Source organism: Anser cygnoides, chromosome 1 (genome assembly GCF_040182565.1).
Source record: "Anser cygnoides isolate HZ-2024a breed goose chromosome 1, Taihu_goose_T2T_genome, whole genome shotgun sequence".
Classification (NCBI taxonomy): domain Eukaryota; kingdom Metazoa; phylum Chordata; class Aves; order Anseriformes; family Anatidae; genus Anser; species Anser cygnoides.
Genome location: NC_089873.1, coordinates 2,775,912 through 2,786,183, shown reverse-complemented (window position 1 = coordinate 2,786,183; position 10,272 = coordinate 2,775,912).

Sequence of the window (10,272 nt, the reverse complement as noted above, 5' to 3'; positions counted from 1 at the left end):
GGCCCATTTTCCCACAGTGTGAGACTCCCTGCCTGGAATACATCCCTAACAATGTAACGCTTTTTCAGGAAGACTAGGATAATAGAGGAAAATAATGACTAACTAGAACATCTAGAAAAAAGAAGCAAATCTCTAGGCACCAGAGTAGTACATTGGAACTAATGTTTATTATTTCCCAGCTTTTCTTTCCCAAAATTAGTATTTTCACTGAACTCCTTCCAAAAATGTTTAAAGATAGAGATAAAAACTTCTTCATAAATGTAATGGTAATCCTCTAAAAATAAAAAATAAAAATAAATTCTACTGTCTTTCGTAGTTTCTTTAAAGTTAGCTCTTATGAAGCCTACTAACTTGGGATCCCACCTCTGAATGCCAGAAAAGATACTGGATCAATTGAGTGATGCGATTTCTCCTCTCCTTGCTCTGTCATTTCTGCTTTTCTCTGCCAAAACAGTTGAAAAGAGATCCAAATCGCTTTGGACAAGTGACCTTCTGACCCAGACAGCAGTGCCTGCCATATAACTCATCCCACAGCTGTCAAATATCAGTATCCTTCAGTTGGCCATTGGTCTAGTTTGGATTGACAGTGATCTTGAGGTGAAAGCCTTTGGTATTCCCATACTAGTTGTGGTCAAGCCAAAGGAACTTGCAGAACACAATTACAGAATCCTAGTGGATAGCAAAGCGCTTTAACAAGTATTTTGTGTCCTGAACTCCACAGAGCCTCTAAGTCTATTGATAATAACTCTGAAGATTGTGTGTTTTGAATCAACTAAGGAAAGGAAAGTGTAAGCTTTATACTGATATATATCTTGGGAGGCACTCTGGACTACTCTCCCCAAAAGGTGAGTAAATACCATGTTCACTAGAATTATTTGAAAGTGCATTGGCCTCAGTGAGTACAGAAACAATCTTGTACTGACCATGAGATGATCTAGTAGGTCTTTCTGTCTCTCGTTTCTAGCCCTTGGTCCCTTGAGCCATCCATTTTATTCAATGCAATTGCTTTAGTTGCTGCTCTGAGGCTGACTTCCTTCTCCAATCTGCAGAACAATGATGTTACCATTAGTTTTCATTCTAACCACTTGGCCTTTCATTACAGAGCAGATGTTTACTATGGTTACCAGGAAAGAAGAGAGCACACTACTAGCTTCGTCTGCAGTATACTGTAGATGCTGCTGGTAGACCCATCACACCTTTCACAGTACCTTCAGGCTGCGTTTGGCAGGAAATGGAAAGGCAAACTCACACCCCTTTGCAGAGCCTTCCTCATCCACTGTTCCTCATATCATCCCAGATAATAATATAAAATGAACCAGGCTGCATTAGGCCAGTCTGGATATCCTCCCACCTGCCTACTTGCCTATTTCCAGTAATGGACATGTGCAAATACCTAGAGAGGAAGTATACAGAACCAGGCAATTATAAAATGATTCATTCCCCAATTTATCCATCCAAGGCCTTGTCTTCTTTCCATCGTAATTGTGCCTCTTCAATGGGATGGCACACATGGTGGGTAGGTAGCTTCAGTGAAGACATATGTTCAAATATCTTATTCTAACTCTGATTCACATCATCCTAGAAAATGTGGAGGACACTTGAATTCTAAAGCCATTGGCTTAATGAAGTTAAGTGTCTTTTAAATATGTAAAATGTAGTCATACAGAGTGAGATTCATTGTTTAGAAATACCAGTTGAATCTAGATTATGCTTTTGGACTGAGGTAACCCAGGAGAGGTTCAAGGGGTGATCTAGAGAAATGTTGCCCTCAAACACTTGAGTCCATATGTCTGGTAACTCTGAGCACCTAGAATTACGCCTATCCTTGCTTCCACTTGAATGAGAACAAGAGTGTTTTGATGCATTTGATTCAAGAACAAGAAAGTTCAAAAGCCTCATTAAAGTCAGATAACAAGAGGGAAAAAAAAGGGTGGGGGGAAAAGGGAAATGAAATCAGTTTGATGATGGGGTTTAGCGCAGGTCTTGCTCTTTTAAAAATCCACACACTGAATCATCCCCAGTGATTCAGCAATGAAAACAGCTTGATCTCAAGAGTCACCAAGAAATGGGAAACAGTTGAGACAGGCCTTGAACCTTTCATGTTCTTTCAAAAAAATAAAAAGTAAATTTCAATATTGTTTTTCCTTTTTTGAACTGGGTTGAAGCTAGGAGCCATACCCACACACACACCTCAGTGGTAGAAAAGAGTTTCCTGCAAGTACTTCACCACATGGATGCTCCAAAACCAGCCACAAGCTACCCCCTACCACTTTGTGCCTGTGTGTTTGGACAAAGAAAAGCAGCTGCCTCAACACGCAAGCCCGCAATGTTGCCCCTAGTCAGATGACTATTGAACTGCCGCGCCAGCATTTTTTACGGCAGTTTAAAACACTATCAAGGCAGCATCAAACTGCCTTTTACATCCAAACCCAAATGGCTATGGAATGGAGCCCAGAGTGAAATGCTAAATTGGATCCTATCAAATCAGCATCAGATCACACAGGCTAAGCGGTAATGAATGGCTCCTAACGACGAAGTTCATCATTATAAAGTAATGACAAAAGATACATAACCGTTGAGGTCTCCAGCAGTGCAACCAGCCGCCACCCATCACCTACCCCCTCCACTCTGTCTGCCGCCTGCTGATTTTTTCCTATTAGGGTGAAGCTCTTTTCTGGGGACTGTTTTTCTCCCTTTAACTGGCAACGGGTTTCAGGGCTCATTCAGGATAAATTATTCAGTCTAAACAGAGATGCAATAAATCTTAAATGGGAAACAATAGATGATTCTCCCTTTAGACACACAAAGCCTACAAAACTAATCTCCTGCTAAGCAATAGTATGTCCCACCACAGCTGCTGATGGCAAAATTTACAAGGGTAGCATTTGTTTCCTTATGTGCATCTATATTTAGATTGCCAGTGGGCCTCCCCTTCCCACAGCAACACAAGGCAACCATCATTGCACGTGTGAATGGGTCACCATGGGAGAAAGAGAGTCGGAGGAGTGGTTCACCATCTCCCCCTTTGGAGAAAGGCTCAGTGATGCAAACTTTTAGTTATTTCACTTATTAAATAAGAACACTTAAAAGTGGAAGAAAGCATAGAGTGATTTGAGTAATTGAATTAGGATTAGCAGTCCCACGGATTCTTTAGCTGAGGTTTAAGCCTCTTACGTAGCTGGTCTTGCGTTGCTCTTTCTGGAAAGCATGGCCTTGGCAGGAAGGCAATGCTGCTGAAAGCTATTTTACCCACCTTGAACACAGAGGACACGTTTGGAAGCAGGAGAAGCTTCAGACCTACCTATGGTGCCCAGATCTCTGCCCATCACCTGAGCCTGCTCCTCCTTTAGCCTCCACCAGGATTCAAAGCACAGGCTAAGTCTGTAGCATCTGGGGGACGGTGCTGCTCCTTGGAGAAGAGAACCAGCTACAAAACACAGAATACAATATCCACTGCAGATATTGTGCCAGAAACCAGCTGAAACAACACTGTGGCTAGCACGGGCTTCGGCCACCAAGTGGAAATAGCTGTCAGTGGATCCTCGGCAAGCGGCATTTCCACTGGCTGAGGACTTGGCCTTCTGTGTTTAAATCTTTCATCGCATTGCACACCCACTCCTTCCTGCCATCTGCCAGGCGCACCGTGCCCCGGGCCAAGTCTGGTGCCGGCTGCTTCTCCCTGCACCAGCCTCCCCAGCCCAGATATGCCCAAGTGCTTCCGCACGCTCCAACTGCTCTTCTCAACCCTGAAAAGAGCCAAGTTGGGAGCTCTGCTGTCATTTCCCCTACCCCCACATCAGCTGTAACAGGAGTGAGCAACTGCTTTGGCTTCTCTTACCTTTCGGGCCCATCTGGAGAACCTCAGACCTCATGCTAAGGGAAATGGAGGAGCGCCAGCAGCACCTCCGTGATGTCACGCGGGAAGCAATTTATAGCCTGGAAGCAGGAGGTTTATGTGCATTCATGAAATACTCAGGGCTTCCTTGCTTTCCTTTATGGCTGCAGAGTCCTCTGGGAATGGTATGGACTCCTAATGGATGCTGCATTAGCTAATCCAGTGATTCAATTACTTCTAAACACTCTCTGGTGGCAAGGACTAGTCTTCCTTCTCACTTACTGGAAATAGTTGCTCTTCCAGGGGGAGGGGAAAAGAGCTTCCATTATAAGAAACATTCCCCTTTCTTCCCTTTCCTTTTTTTTTTTTCCTTTTTTATTTTCCTCAGTGACTTTCCATAGGCAGCACTCAGGAAATGAGCACAGATGGATGCAGACAGACCTGAAGTCTACCAGCCCTCTCCTCTATGGGCCAAATGCAAAGCTCCAGCATCATGAGAGCTGTATGAGGAAGGTTGGTCGTACCAGCTCAGCACAGGATGCCCTGAAAGTCAACAGTTTCTGAGAGCTGGCACGTAACCAGCCACCACAGGGTGAAGCCAGAGGTGCTCAGTCCTGCTGACACCCAACTCTGCGGGTTTGTCTGTCCAGGACAGTATCCAGATGACATCAGGAGCTGCCCCATCAATTTGCTCCATGGTCATCCTTCAGCTGGACAGCACTTACAGTCACTAAAGGGGGTGACAGAAGTATTCATACCAGGCTGGACAGACTCCTATCCAAGCAATCACTACAACTGTTGCTGTCCAAATTCATATCACAGCTTTCCCTGGATATTTCTTCATTTCCTGCCCTAAGCTCTGCCTTTGTGGGTGGCTACAATTCAGTGGATCATTTCTGAGAGTCATTGTCTTAGGCATAGGCTTCACCTGTGTGTCGTACAGCAAATCCGCGCTCTGTTAGCTGGTACTTTGCTGTATGAACAGAGCTTCGTAAGCCTAAGAACAGCATCAGTCTTAGTTCTTGAAAGCACAGATGAGATGAAAGACAAAGCGCACTCGGAGGAATGAGAAGCTCGTGCCAGAGAACAGCAGGTTTGAACCTGTAATGAAGGAGGGCAGTAACCAGCCTCTTCTGGTGGATATACACATACAAAACACTGCTCCCCTCTGGAAAGTAATCAGCCAGACCATGGGAGGGTCTGCTGTGAGTCTCAAGTGGGTTTTACATAATAACACACTTCTTAGAAACAGACAGAAAAATGAGGAAAGATTTGCACAGAATGGGAATGTCAAGTGTACTACTTCCTTTTGATTTTTCAGGGATGAGCAAAAGAAAGCCACTTTTGGCTTTACTTGTACACTAGAATTGCTATATTCCTTTTTTGAACAGAGGAATGCTAAAGCATATACAAAAGACGTTGTCTGTGTACCTTAAAAGTAAAATATAAAATCTTACAAGCTTGTACCAAAACCTTCATATGGCCAAGGGCACAAGATACTCAAACCTCGGTTCATAGCCTTAAAGAGCAGAAGAGATATTATACAAAAATATATGTATACGCACACACACAAATGCATATGAAATATTTTCAAATAAGCAACACCCTACTGGGGAGAAGAATCAGTGTTTCCTACACGCTGTTGCAGAGCACAGAGTCAAGTGATGTGGAACTGTATTAATTACAATTTTACTCAGTGTTTGTCCCAGACTTGGGCTCTCAGGGATGAATTGCTATTTGCAAGTGGTTTAACACCCTGCTGCTGCTGCTCCTGAGTTCCCAGCTCGGAGGGGCAGGAGAAGTGTTCTTTGCAAGCAGTTCAGCTCACTGCTGCTATAAAAAAAGGGACAGCACTGAGCATTTCCCTGAGTGACTTTCCTGGGAGCAAAGCATGAGCAGGCAATTCAAATCCTAGTTAATCTCCCCCTCCAAACAGCACAGAACAGAAATCCAAGACTCTGCCCTTCAGTATTGGTTCAGTACTTTCAGAAACCTCAAGCTCAGATATTAGATTCAAGTTTCAAGAAAAAAAAAGATGCCCTTTGTGTGAGAACACTCAAGTTCAGTCCGGAGGACTCTTCAATCCAGAGGCTGTCTCCAGCAGACGGTTTGGATGGAGCCACAATGTTTTCCAGTTTAGGTGTGTACAGAAGGTATCATAAATTCAAGGAGAAAGATTCAAAGAGATACGGACTGAAATTCAAATGTAACAATAAATTTTCTTTGCATTATAGGATAACTAGTCTGGAGAGAGGAAATCATGAATGAGGAGGGCCGGAGGTATGGAGTCACCTCGGAAGGTCAGACAAGCAAGGTGTGGAAAGATTTTGATGTTCTAAGCCCAGGAGCTGCAGAGGTCCTGCCACTCATTACCTTGGTAGATGTGGACACAACCCTCTGGCTGTAGAGACCATTCAGCCACAAGTACAGGCAAAAAGGTGATGGACATGCCAAAATGCAATTAAGCTGCCTATTGTGGTGAGTGGGTTTAATTCAGGGCCATACCATGGTGTTTTAATTCAAGAGAGAAGTGATTCTGACTTCCCCACTTTCTAAGGCTGCATGAGTCTCCTTTCCTACTGTCAATACGAAGAGGTGGGCAGGCTGTTGGAGCAACCACCTTACTGCACGTACACTGGATATGAAGCCTACATCCCTCCTTTGACTATGGGGAACCAGGATGCAGTGACCCTACACAACATGATCTGAGCTGCCCAGCCCTATCAGAAAGCCTGCTGTGTACCACAGCCGGTGCCTAAGTCCATCTTGAGAACCTCAGTGTAAATATAGCCTTCGTTTCATGAAATTCTGTACAAAATAAATTCCTTGTCCTCACCCCACGGCCAAAAAGTACTTTTAACTCTCCAGAGCCAACCTCAGGCACTTAGGATGAACCGTAGCCATAGTGCATGACAGGAGGACTAGGGGCATTGCCAAGCACTGCTTGTGCACCCTGTTGGTGGCAATGATGGAGTTAATACCGCTCCCATCTACATGTTGAGCAGGCAGCTTGCCAGAGGCTTGAAGTCTGGTAAATAAGCAGGCACATCTTGGCTCGCTGGGAACAGATTGTTAACGCGGTTCAGCTCGGGGTGAGATGCGCTGCCGCGCGGCTGTCATTAGCAGGGAGGATTCAGTGGTCATGACTGCGTGTCACTGTCACAGCCAGAGCTGCACGGGATCGGAGACCTGGTAAGAGGAAATGGGGTTGGCTCTCAACCAGGTCTTGCAGTCCTTGCTCCATCAGCACTCCTGTTCCCCGTCTTGGTGTGACCTGCTGTTCAGTGGGTGTCTCACACTCCTTCCCTATGACTGTGCAAGTCTGGTACAGCCCCAATTATTTCTCAAGGGTTGAATGTTGCCTGAATCAGCCTCGAGTCCTTCCCCTTGTGCTGATTCTAATGCTATGACCTCCAGGATTTTTAGTATGAGATCTTCACCGAGATCCTGCAGATTCCTGGTGAAAAATGGGGCAGAGACCCCACACATCACCAGCTCAGCTGGCACACCATGGCACAGACAACATGCTGGATGTTGTCAACCAGTTTAGATGCGGAGTTACAGGACACCGACAGAGAACTCAGATCTTGTAGGGAACAAGGTGGGGGTAAGGAGCACATTGACCATCCCATCCCCAGGCAGCCACCTCACCAAAAAGGCCAAGGCTGCTAGCAGCCATGCAGCTTGAGCAGCTCTGTTCCCCCAGGGGACATCTCTCCAAGATGATGGAGAAGATCCATGAGTGAACTGGCTTTTTAAGTATCCTTTCTGGGACTAAATCATTGACTGGACTTCAGCTAGTGGAGCCATATCACCAAATCCCCTTCTAAAACCAGCCAAATAGGAAAACATGACTATCAGGAAATCTGTGCATCACAAGGGCAAATTCCGGAACACGGCCCATTTAGAGAAACAGCCGGCAAATCCGGAGCTTGCCCTGTGCTGTTGCCTTGAGCCAGAGCTCAGGCACAGAATTATAGACCTATTATCTGGGCTAAAGGAAAAAATCCATCAGAAGTCATCTGCGCAGGGCATGCGGCGCACTTTGGAGCAGTTTCAGCTCCGTCCAGCAGAAAGCCGGTGGGGACTCCATCTGCTCCAGCCAGCTCATCGCAGTGCCACACTTGCAATTTATTTGCATGTCCTCGGCTTGGTGATGAGGATCTACACGGGAACTTTCCCTCTGTCCCCTGGTTGCTCTCGGCATGCTGTGAATTCAAAGCTGCGCCCCCAACATCACAGGGTGTTAGGAGAGAATTGGTCGCAGTGTCATGAAATCAGCTGGAAAGTTTGCAGAGCTGCAGCAAGGCAGGCAGGCTCATTTTTCTCAGCTGATAAAAAGCCTGAAGAGTATTTTTATTAAATCCATTGAGGGAAACCCCAGGATCAGTGGCAGAAGGGGAGAAGGGGTTGTTATGGAGAAAAATCCTCTCTTAAACCAGACAGAAATCTCGAAGAGAGGCTCAGCTGAGGCATGGTGAATTATGAAAAATTACCAATGACTTCTAAAAAGGAAATGACCACAGAACTGTAACAAACCAGCTCTAAAAAATACACACTAAAACCCCACTAGGAGATGGAATCCAAACTGTGTAATGATACAGCTTTATCACAGTCCATACGGCAGTCAGTAAACAAGATTTCCTATAGCTCTAGCAGCAGAGCTTTTGGGGTGGAAGGGTCGGGAATTTTCCTTCTGCCAAGGGAAGCAGAGAAACAACTGCACTGAAGGCTTCCTGGGGCACGATCTGTCTCATGCCACACTGGCTACTTGTTTGGTGTTTAAATAATATAACGAGATGCTGCAGAACGGGGATGAGTCCTTCCACAGGCAGGCAACCATTGCTTGCCAGCTGAGCCCAAAACAGACCCCACCAGATATATTATATATATATATATGTATGTATGTATTCAGCAGCCAGCCAGCAAGCAGGTGCTTGTGAGAAGTATCTCCATGGTGTAGTGAATTGCTTCGAAGCCCTGTGCTGCACCTTGAATCCTTGCCTTGAACCCAGCCCATCTCCCTTGTGCACTGATCTAGCCCTCTTCTGCTCCTGGTCTCTGTCCTTGACCAGTCACCTGAAGTGGTTCAGCGTTGCTCACGACTTTCTCAGACCCCTTTCTGAGCATGGTGATTTCGGTGCACGGTACCTCCATGGCATTGTCACCCTCCAGTTAACTCCAACCATGCCACTGCTTGCCCTTTGAGCAACAATATTCATCATTTGGGGATCTCCAGCACTGCCTCCTGTCCGGAGGAGAGCTAGCTTGGCTTCCAATAGCCCGCATTGTAACAGAGAAAGTCTAGGTGGCTTGTTTTCATTACAGTATTTGCATTTGCAACCTTACTAAGTCATATGCAGAATTTGGAAGCAACATTGCAAAAATAATAATGGTTTAATCAATGAAGAAATTAAATGCAAGTTGCCCAAGTGATTTGCCCAAAGGGAGCTTCTGCAAAGGAAGCCACCACCACTATGGGCAACTTCTGTGACAGATGCTCAGTGAAGTTGATTAGACAGAAATGATCTCTCACTCCCAGACCAACCCTGGCCCTCCCTCTCAACTCAGGTGGAGAAAGGGGCTGTAGAGAGAAATCTTTCTCCTTTTAAAATGCTTCGTCCTCCACACTACAAAGCAGTGTTCCCTGTCTTGCAAAGTCTGTGCAAAGTGGAAACAGGAGGCACATCAACCTTTTCATGGGAAGAAGCCTCCCAAGGAACAAGTGATGCCCTTTGCTGCAAGTGAACTTTAAAGGGGAGGAAGCCTTTGTTTCTCAGATCCTTTAAGGTGCTGATCTATAATAAAGCTTCAAACCTCCGCAAATACACATTTCCCTGAAGTCAAACCAAGCCTAGAGGCTGGTTTTGCTCCTTCCGGTGATGGACAGCCTTCCTTCCAGCCCTGCTCCATCACTCCTCCCAGAGGGGCTCTTTCAGAAGAGGACCCACGGTCTGCACATTCAGTATTTATGCCAGCAAACAGCTACAACCAAGCCAATTAGCAAGAAGGGATGGCTGCTGGGGGCCAGTAACTGCTCCAGCTCCCCAGAGGTGGGTGAGCAGAGGGAGAAACATGGTGAGGACATGGGGAAGCCTGTCTCAATCCCAGCTCTGTCCCCACCTCATTCATAATTCAGCCAGGCCATTCACTTCTTTTTCCCTGTTGCTCTCACTGTAGATGAACAGGAAAATCACTGATCATTAGCAACAAGATATAGAAGGATTCCCAAGGGCAAACTTTATATTGTATTCAGTCATCTCTGCTCCCAACCAAGATTTATCCCCATGGTGGGTCTGCCCCACACAGCTTCTTTAAAAATGCAGTTTTCATGTGAACTGTACCAAAAATCAAGACCTTCTTATGCTAGAGACAACAGAGATTAATTAGATCATCTCTGCTCTGCAGAACTTAAAATTTAAATAGTTGAGACAAGG